This window comes from Coptis chinensis, chromosome 7, assembly GCF_015680905.1.
Source record: "Coptis chinensis isolate HL-2020 chromosome 7, ASM1568090v1, whole genome shotgun sequence".
Lineage (NCBI taxonomy): Eukaryota > Viridiplantae > Streptophyta > Magnoliopsida > Ranunculales > Ranunculaceae > Coptis > Coptis chinensis.
Window position 1 is genome coordinate 69,667,510 of NC_141462.1, and position 10,494 is coordinate 69,678,003.

The 10,494-nt window shown below is 35.3% G+C and overlaps 1 pseudogene; it reads left to right on the top strand.

Annotated features, from left to right (window-relative positions):
- The first annotated feature begins 8,911 nt into the window (after positions 1-8,911).
- On the top strand, positions 8,912-10,025 carry LOC147488617 (5'-adenylylsulfate reductase 3, chloroplastic pseudogene; annotated as a pseudogene).
- The last annotated feature ends 469 nt before the right edge of the window (positions 10,026-10,494 follow it).

The following is a 10,494-nucleotide window of genomic DNA, read 5'->3' on the forward strand; positions in this document are numbered from 1 at the left end:
TATTTTGTGAATATAATGCATCTGAACCCTTCGGAATGTGAGCCACAGGTAATTTGACTCCCAATCATACAAATAATGGTTTATTTTATTTTAATTGTACGTTGGGGGTATTTAAGTGATTAGAATCCCAAAAAACAAAACAAAACCCCAACCCTTCATGAAACACCCCAAACTCTCTCACAAAAAGGAATTTTTAGTTTACTCTTAGCAACCACAGAAGGATTTCTCTTTGAACCAGTAAGCTCGAGTTTTATTCTCTTAAAAACCTAAAAAAACAAATTGTGAAGAGAAAAAGTGGAAGGCTTCAATGTTGTTACTATACATTCTATCAACCAAGCAAACCTTTGATTCATATCTGATTAATCAAATAGTTTACCACTATGGTGCCTTAGTTTGATTAAAGACAGTTGATATTACATTTTTTGTAGCATATTTCTCTGTTTTTTTTGTTCTGTTTCTGACTTTCTTTAAAACTTTACTCATTATCTATGAAGCCCACATTGATATGCAGTTAGTTTGGTAGGCCACATTATAGTTTGTACTTCGACACTTTTAATTGCTATGTAGTTAGTTTGTACTTCAGACGTTGGTTTGTAAACCAACCATAGAGAGTAAGTGGCATAGTGAAGGAGGTATGGCCACATATCGTTTGTGAGAGGGTTTAATGGGCCCCTCCAATGGTCTTGACCAGAAATAAGACCGATCTTCTATGTAAATTTAATGAGTTTGCTTTTGTTGGCTCAAATTGAGATTCACCCCTGAGAATTCTCCCGCATCAAATCAAAAGCTTCTTTATACCCTCTTCTAGCTTATAGTTCCAACTGTAATTGACTATCAAATCGACTCTTGGATTATTGAATCAAATCTAAGGCTATGAATGGCTACGGTCTGTCAAAACACTGCATTGGAACTTTGCTTCCAGTTCGAGGTAAGATTATTAATTGAATTTATAAGCGGGATGTAATCTAGGAAACAAGTTTGTCTTTTGATTGTTATCATTTAATTTTTCATATTGTTCTCATTAGAAAGTAAAAAGTGGTTTGTTGAATGTTGGTTCCCGCCCCTTGCTATTGCTATGTTGAGATTGTAATATGGTTATTTTATTTTAAAATATGGATCTATGAGAGAATGGGTAAAATATGGAGGCGGAATTTGTGGATATAATGCTGGATCAAATAACGGGTAAATCTCTAGGCCAATATAATAATTCTCTTTGGGGCTGGAGCAATTGATTGCTTCTGGGTTTTCCCCACAAGTCTAGCAAACAATATTTTCTTAGGTGGCTAATTCGAGATCGAATCTTTTCTCTTTTGGTAAATACTAGATAGTCTTACTATATACACCATGTTATAAGATACGTCAATGTTGCTTTCTACCAATATTTGTTATGCATTTTCCTGTAAAGTATCTTCTCTTTTGTAATCAGGTGAATGGTTTACTAATATTTAAGGGGAAACAAATGATGGTTTCCGATGCCTAATATTTAAGACTCGATTCTCCTCTAAATGGCGCAAATTTGGTTATAGAAGGAAACAAATGATTAAATTGTAGCCATAGGCCCATAAACGGAGAATTCTAACTGTAGTATGTTCCTAATCAAAATATACAATTTTTTATTCTCATTTGATTTTAAGATACTACATCAATTGATAAGGCATAAGAGTTTGAGAAAGTGTTGTTTGTGTAATGTACAAGAAGAAAGCTCTGCTCATCTGTTTTTTGATTGCCCTTACTCAAAAGTTGTCTGGCAAGAGTTAAAGAAAGCAATGGGGTTACCTGATAGAGTAAGATCCTCACATAATGAGTGGTATTACCTTATGCGACTATGTAGGGGGAAGTCAGTGGCGTCTGAAGTTCTAAGGGCTTTAACTTGTGCAGTTGTACAAGCTATATGGAATGAAAGGAACTAGCGTATCAAAAGGAAGAGATACTTATCGACTGAATCTGTAAGTTTCAAGGCTTTGAACAACATAAGAGTGTATATCGGGAAATCACTGGATAAGGTAAAGGAGGATGGGGCTATGAGAATGGTGTTGGCAAGACTAGGCATTGGGGTTAGTTTCAAACAGAGAGAAGAGAAGTGGGTAAAGTGGGAGAAGCCTACCACTGACATGCCGACCTTAAATACAGATGGATCACTGCAAAATGGAAGAGCTGGTTATAGAGGGGCATTGCGGAATTGGAATGGGGATGTGCAAATGGCGTTCACTGGAAGCTCGAAGAAGTTATCAGTTTTACACCAAAAACTGTTGGGAGTACTTCAAGGGCTTAAAGGGGTGGCAACAATGAATATCATGAGATTGGAAGTGCAAGCTGACTCAATGAGAGTGGTGAAGATGCTGACCAAAAAAGAAGACCCACCATGGTACTGTTGCAACTTAGTGGCCCAGATACATGTAGAGCTAAGGAAGTTTGAAGAAGTAAATTTCAAACATGTTCTGAGGGAAGGTAACCAGGTGGCAGACTATATGTCAAAGCTACATACTATGGACCTAGATACCATTATTGAATGTAATTAAACTTTGTACTTTATGCCCCCATGGATCACAAAATTAGTGAATTGATCAAAGGGGATAAAGAAGGAAAGTTGTACTTGAGAACTTAATATTAATATATAAAGGTTGGGGTACCCAAACCCCTAGTTGTTTAAAAAAAAAAAAAAAAAAAAAAAAGACCCGAGTCTGAAAATTGAAACACACAAACGCCAAATTGGGTCATAATTAACACACAGAGTCTCATATCTAGAAAGCAAGACCCACATGCTAACATTGTTCCACATGGAACTAATCAAAGTTGTAATGTTAACAATTTTACTGGACAGAAACCATCTGATGAATTCTAAGAAGTTAGGTTGTTGGCAGAGAAGTCTTTCTAGGCTTAAGACACCCATTCAAAGGGGCTTTTTTTAAAACTTATTGAAGTGTATATGAACTACATGGAAACCACTTTTGTGTTGTTGTTTACATGAAATAGACATGACTTGATATTAGTACTTTCATTTTTTGTGTTGATTTTGTAGGCTATGACAATAAATTGGTGAATGTTTTGTGAATACAATGCATCTTAACCCTTCGAAATGTGAGCCACAGGTAATTTGACTCCCAATCATACAAATAAGATATCTAGACGATATAAAGTTTGTTACCGTGCTTTCAAAATATCTACATTCCTTCTTACCAAAATATCACTAAAATAGGTCTACTTTGTACTTTTGTGACAATCTATTTAGACTTTTCACATGATTTGGAAAAAAAAAAAAAAAAAAAGCAAATGCATGCCTTTATTTTATTCCATAGAATGATTTCTCCTCGAACCAGTAAGCCCGAGTTTTATTCTCTTAAAAACCTAAAAAAACAAAAATTGCGAAGAGAAAAAAGGGAAGGCTTCAATGTTGTTACTATACCTTCTATCAACTAAGCAAACCCTTGATTCATATATGATTAATCAAATAGATTACCACTGTGGTGCCATAATTTGATTAAAGACAGTTAATACGTACCCACTGGATACATATTAGCATTAGAATAATTACAATGACAAGGTAGTTTGGAGATGGTGAAACGTATTAATTCTTATGTTGAAGTGGTTGACTCGCGTTGATGAGTATCAATATCGGTTAGGACCACGAGGTACTATCATTGGAAGGTATTGAGTGAGATGTTTAAGTGGTTGACTCATGTAGATGAGTGTCTATATGACCAACTGATACCTTAATTGGAGATTCAAGAGTAGTTGGTTATTGTAGCTAAAGGTGTAAGAGAAAATTTGTGGCATTGGAGATGGAAACTAGTTAGATGGTGTAAAAGTTTATATGAATGGCCTTTGAATGTTAAATAAAGTACGAGGTAAATGCCAATAATTGCAAGTACATGTTTGAACCGTAATCCTACAGTTTTATGCGGCTATAACGGTATAATTCTCATGTTATGAGGCAATGGTAGTTCATATGATATCTTTCAATGATAGTTGGTGGAGTTGTGAGTTTGTCGTTGACAACAGTACCTAGATCATATTATTGTATTAAGAACAATTTCTAAGTATGGAACCTATGAATCACTCGAGGCCTATAAAGTTTATGCCTCGAGTTTATATAGCCGGAAAATACCATGAGTTATAGTGTTCCATATGAGCTTCTAAGCAACTGTTGATGTTGAAAGACAACCTTGCGATCTTCCCCACCTAAGGCTTTTTCTTTTTCGGCCCTTATATTAACAATCCCTTCAATTACACGATGAAAGTTTGAACCCATTTTACTATGATATTAGGACAATAATACTCTGTCAAAGAGACATATTTGTTCTCTTTCTATGAAAGCTTAAACTTGATTACTTATTAGTCAGATACTCAGATGGCTAAGTTTAGGGTTTATAGTTTCTTTGGTTGTTGCATGGCTCTTTTCCATTACTTGCTTTGATTATTTTGGTCGTTGCAATATATAATCTTTCTTACTATAATTTACACTGCAATTTATCCAAGTGAGACTCTTCACTATTCTATAAGAGTAAGTCCAATGGTTTGGATGTTGCAACCTCAAACTTAAAAGCAATATGGAATGTTATAGAAACTATTAACACTTGATATTCTTTTCTAACCTTAGCTAAGGTGGTTCTTTGTTTGTATTAGGTGAGGAGTTGTTGCCTTGAAGTATGTCTTGCTAAGAAAAATCAAAGAAAAAGTGCTTAAGGATTTTGCTATCCCAAGTTTGATTCACAGACATGTCAAGGGAGTTTTTCATGTTGTTGCTCAAGAACTATGTGATTTAGACATTTATAGTACCAGATATTAGTATATGCAATGACTATATTTGTGCACTATGTAACTAAATAGAGTAAGTGGACCCTAGATTGAGGTTTTAGAGAATAATAATCCTTTATTTATAGTGCATTGCTATATGACACAGTTATTGTGACTGTATTAGGAATTTTATCTGGGAGTAATACAAGTTATCGACAATGAATCAGTATTATAGTAGAGTAAACCCTAGATTGGGGAAGTTTACGACTTTCAATGTGACTGTATTAGGAATTTTATTTGGGAGTAAAAGAATTTATTGACAATAAATTAGTACGGGAATGGAGTACACCCCTTTATTTATATGATAATGTTTTTTGCTTTTTGTGTAATATGGCTGGAATGAAAATACAAGCATGAAGCATGTTATATTGCCTAATAAATTAATGGTTTTGAGTTTTGATGAAAGTTTTTTTTTTATCTTTTTCTTTTATTTCGTATTGCTACGTATTGTTACGCAAACAGTTCCCAAAACTAGGCGTGAGTTTGTTTGTTTTTTTCTGCCGAATCGTTGTAAAAGCTGAGGTGTCCATCTCAGAGAAAAAAGAGGGCTGACGTGGGTTCCTACGAATTTTCGGACTAAGAATGCCCTTGGTTTGAGTTTCACATTAGATAAAAAAAAAAAAAAAAATGAATACAAGAATAAGTAAATCGAGAAAATCATATTTAAACATTTGTTCAACATGCATTAATGTACAAGAGTAGAATCAATTTGAAACTTTTTGAGTTTAACTTGATTAAGAGGATATAACAAAATATATAATATCGTGTGTACATTGTTCTGTGTGTTTATATAAAGATATCATTGTCATTGTCCCTGCACTCATAATGATAATTGGATCACTTTTCCTACCAGATACACCCTACTCCCTCCTTGAGAGAGGCCATGCAGAGAAGGCCAATGCCATGTTGCAGAAAGTCCCCCACTCAAATGACGTAGATGAGGAGTTCCAAGACCTTATGGACACAAGCGAAGTGTCCAAGCAAGTGCAACATCCATGGAGGAACATACTTCAGTCAAGATATATACGTCTTAATTTTGGTATGCTGATGAATTCTTTTATTTTGGTCTTCCTTTAAATTTAATTCAATATTAGTTGTAATTGTAGGAACCGTTATGGTTTCATGTAATCGACTACAAACCGTGAAAACCCATGCCCAGCGGAATAAGGGGTGTTCACGATTTTGTTTAGAAATCATACCTTCGATCAGCTATGATATCTCTGAGAATCCAAGCTCTACAAATCAGCAACCTTTTGATCTTCTATTGTATTCCTATCCTTAGAATGGACGTTGTGTGGGCAACGATCTTCCAGCCCCTTCTTTCTCTCTTGGCCTCTCTCACTCACAAAGTTGGAACCGAATTTTGGAACTCACTTTTCTTGAGCAATCAATCAGTAGTTAGGCCAGAAAGAAGGGTTTCTTTTTATAGGCTACAATAGGGACCATGAGGAGAAATTAGGGTTAGGTCTCCTGACGGGCTTGAGCTTCCCATGTTCGCCCAGAACACACGACCCAAGTCCGTCAACAAATGACTTATTTTACTAAAGGTCATTGTTGCACTATCGCCCTAATCCCAAATTACGTGTATGGACTCCATATTATATGCTTGTTGATCTCCCCGTGTTAAGATATCGAATGCCCGTTGATTAAGTCAAGTTACTAACAACTACATTAATCAACTTCTTATGTCCTTGAGTACTACCACTTAACCTCATTGTCATATCGGATTAAATCCACTTGTAGGGTTTACATGACAATCCTTATGAGCTCCTCAAGGGGACATCATCAACCCGACTTCTTGCGGGTCATAGATTCCTTCTATAATCAACAACATACCTTACATACAATGTCATTACCCAATCCATCGAGTTTGTTGATTCACAAATGAATCTCACTCATTGATGATTTAAAACAATGTACAATGCACGTAAGTGCCCGTTATTATATCCGTATTAAGAGGACAAGAATCCATAATAATAGAGGTATTTGTTCTTTTATATAGTCAGTATAAAGATAAACAACCTCACTTGGTCCTGTTTAATACACACAAAGTGTACTAGTATAATCCTGTAGTCAAGATAGACTAATATCAGATTATACTACAACCATACTAATGGTTTGTCCAAATCCATCTAGGTTGTGAACGTTTACTTATACTTTATAAGGTACTGATGATATAATCTTCTGTGTGTCACCACGCACCATATCATCTATAACATAAAGTATTAGACTCATGCATATAACTAATAACATATATAATATGCATAACATTTGTCCATATGATTCTCATTCAAAATATAAAGAATTAGAGTTAATATAAAAGTAATGCTTTTAGTATATAACCCTATCAGTAATGCATTTTCAATTTGTGGTACTTTTTGTGCATGTTGTTCAAGTAGTGGGAATGGGGTCACATGATGTGATTTGGTAGAACACAGTTTCAGCATTGTTGCTAAATAACTTTTAATAGGGCATGTTGATTTCACTTTGCATATTGTGTATTGGATTTCAATGATCATGTTTTAATTTCCCTGTGTTCAGAAAGGAAGGAAGGAAGAAAGACCTATTAAACTTCTTTTGCATAATCTTAGCGAATTACAATAAAACCAATATGACGTTCCATATATATTCATTAATTGAAGGAGCTATATTTGAATACTCTTATATGATTTTGTGTCTAGGATAACCCCTCCACTAAAAAGTTACTGAAGCTTGAGTGCAAGGATAGGACAGCATCAGCCCATGCAGTAAGTATACAACTGAGGTGAACATGGGTTTACCATGATGAAGTCCAACTGAAGTGAAATAGCAGCATATATTCAAGAGTAAGTTGGTGAGAGCCTTATAGGTATCATTTAGTCAGTCCAGTGTATATTCAAAAATTACCTCTTAAAATGAAAAGTTAATAATATTAGATTAGGAGAATTACATGTATTCCAAGAAAGAATTTGGAATATGGGAATATTTATATAGATATCAACCACAACTTCTACTCTTGCTTCCATCCAAGATTGTGATACTCGGAGCCTTCATTAAGATTTAAAACCCTAGAATACCATTGAATTGATGTATATCTGTTTATGGTTATTTGAATGATTAGTAGTGATATGTGGTACCCATATATGATATATGATGCAATTATACCATGTTTTCGACTCGCCTTTGCTTAGACTTAAATATCCAACATTCATAATATTTTCTACAGTTAAATTTCCTGACGATGGAGAGGCAAAGAGAGATAGTTGCATCCAAGGTGTGAAAGAGTGCAACTAAGAGAAATTATATGCCATGCTTTAAGTTGCTCCCATTTCATTCGATTCTCTTTATCCACTTTACAGATTTGGATAGTATGTGTTGCAAATTTACTACAACACTCCAACTTACCTCTCCTTATTAGAAGCAATATTAGCTGCAAAAATGCACACCATGCCTAACACCACTATTGATTTCTAACTGCAGGTTCAAAAAGGGAGTGGAAATCATTGTTCAAGCTGTTGAAATGTAGGCATGATCGTTTCATGGTATAATAATAAGGGTTAACGAATATTGTCTTAATCATTATGGTGACCTTTTGCACAGAAGAACATCGGATGATGCGGAAGGTGCTTTGCAACTAATTGCCAAAAAACTTTTAATAAGTCCTTATTCAGAGAGACTGATTGAAATGAAGGCAGAAGATTTTCTTAACAGTGTGACACCTCAGGCTCAAGGCACAACCTTAAGGTTAGGTTCTATGGCAAGGGGGAACGAGATTGTTGGAAAGCCTTATTACAGCTGAAGTCTTGCACCAGTGAGATAATCCTTCCTGTTCTGAAATTACCACAAGCAACATTACCCATGAAACGATTACATCAACGGAAAATATATAGGACAACCAAAAGCTGACAAGTGGAGTAATGTTTAGCAAGTTCAGCAAAGGATCCATGACTGCAGCAAATAAGAAATCAGCCAAGTAGAAGAATGTAAAACCTCAAGTCAAGTTCATCAACACAGAGAACCTTTCTTGATAAAATAAAGTTTCTTTGTGGCTCATACGAATTTTGATACTACAACAGGAAGTGTATTTGTTCTGTGATGTTTTTTTGCGTGATACCTAATAAATTTGTCAAGATTATACATGGATAAAGCTCTTGAGAAATTTGGAAATGATATTGCCATTGCTTCCAGGTATTAGTCCAATTTGATTTATTTGAATTATATGTGTATTTGCATGTCAATCATGAGTTAGTATTGATGATATGGTGTTGGTTTTTAATTAATGTAGTGGAGCTGAGGATGTTGCGTTGATCGAATATACGAAATTAACTGGTAGACCATTTAGGGTGTTTAGTTTGGATACTGGAAGATTAAACCAGGAAACGTATGACTTTTTTGATATAGTTGAGAAGAGATATGGGATTCATATTGAGTACATGTTTCCTGATGCAGTTGAGGTGCAGGGTTAGTAAGAACAAAGGGGTTGTTTTCATTTTATGAAGATGGGCATCAAGAATGCTGTAGAGTGAGGAAAGTTAGACCATTGAGGAGAGCATTGAAGGGTCTTAAACCTTGGTTCACTGGTCAAAGGAAAGACCAATCTCCGAGAACTAGATATGAAGTTCCTGTTGTTCAAGTCGACCCGGTGTTTGAAGGTGTTGATGGGGTGTTGGTAGCTTGATTAAATGGAATCCAATTACGAATGTAGATGGTCGTGACATATGGAACTTTTTAAGAGCTATGGAGTACCTGTGAAGACATTGCATTCGCAAGGTTATGTTTCGATTGGATGTAAACCATGCACAAGGCCTATATTGCTTGGGCAACATGAGAAGGAAAGAAGGTGGTGGTGGGAGGATGCAAATGCTAAAGTGTGTGGACTTCATTTGGGGAATATTAAACAGGAATATGTTGAGCAAGTAAATGGTGCTGCTTTAACTAATGGGAATGTTGTTGTGGTAGATATCTTTGATACTAAAAGCATTGTGACTTTGAACAGGAAGGGGATTGAAAATTTGGCCAAGATGGGAAGTAGGACAGACAGGGTGCTAGCCAATCATGTTGGACCCAAAGTATCGATTGCATGCTTTCTGACTCCGCGTTTTCATATGGCAACAAAGCCTTTTGGACCTATCAAGGAGTTGATATCAGATGAAAGCCGCCCAGTATACAGAGAAATCTCGATGAATGAGTATCTTGCCCAGTTCTTCTATCAAGGACGTGATGGAGAGTGCATGTCCAGTTTCAAAATGTGATACGTGCAAGCAGTAAAGACTACCGTTTGAACATTTACCAAAACTATATGCTTCTCTATTGTAATATTATTTAATTTTTCAATTTTGGTTGACATTTCTGTTGAATTAATTCCTATGTCATATTGGGAAAAAAAAAATTCAAGTATCAATTGTAGAGACATCAAACAGAATTGAACCTCAGCGATGGTTCTTGATGGATGTAATTAAATAAATTTTTAAAATACATAATGCAATGACAGTGCAAAGTTGTTGACCTAAAATGGCAATGCAAAAAATCAGAGCTGTAAAAAACAAGATTGTTTACTTGGTCCTTGCTTGCAGACCTAAGTGCATCAAGAAATGTTTAATATAACTCTATCTAAATACTCTTCGTTAGTTACTCTATTTCGATTTAGAAATGTTCAGTGTGACTTTATCTAAATACAAATTCTTCAGTGAGAGCTCTTGATGCTTGATACATGCAAAAGTT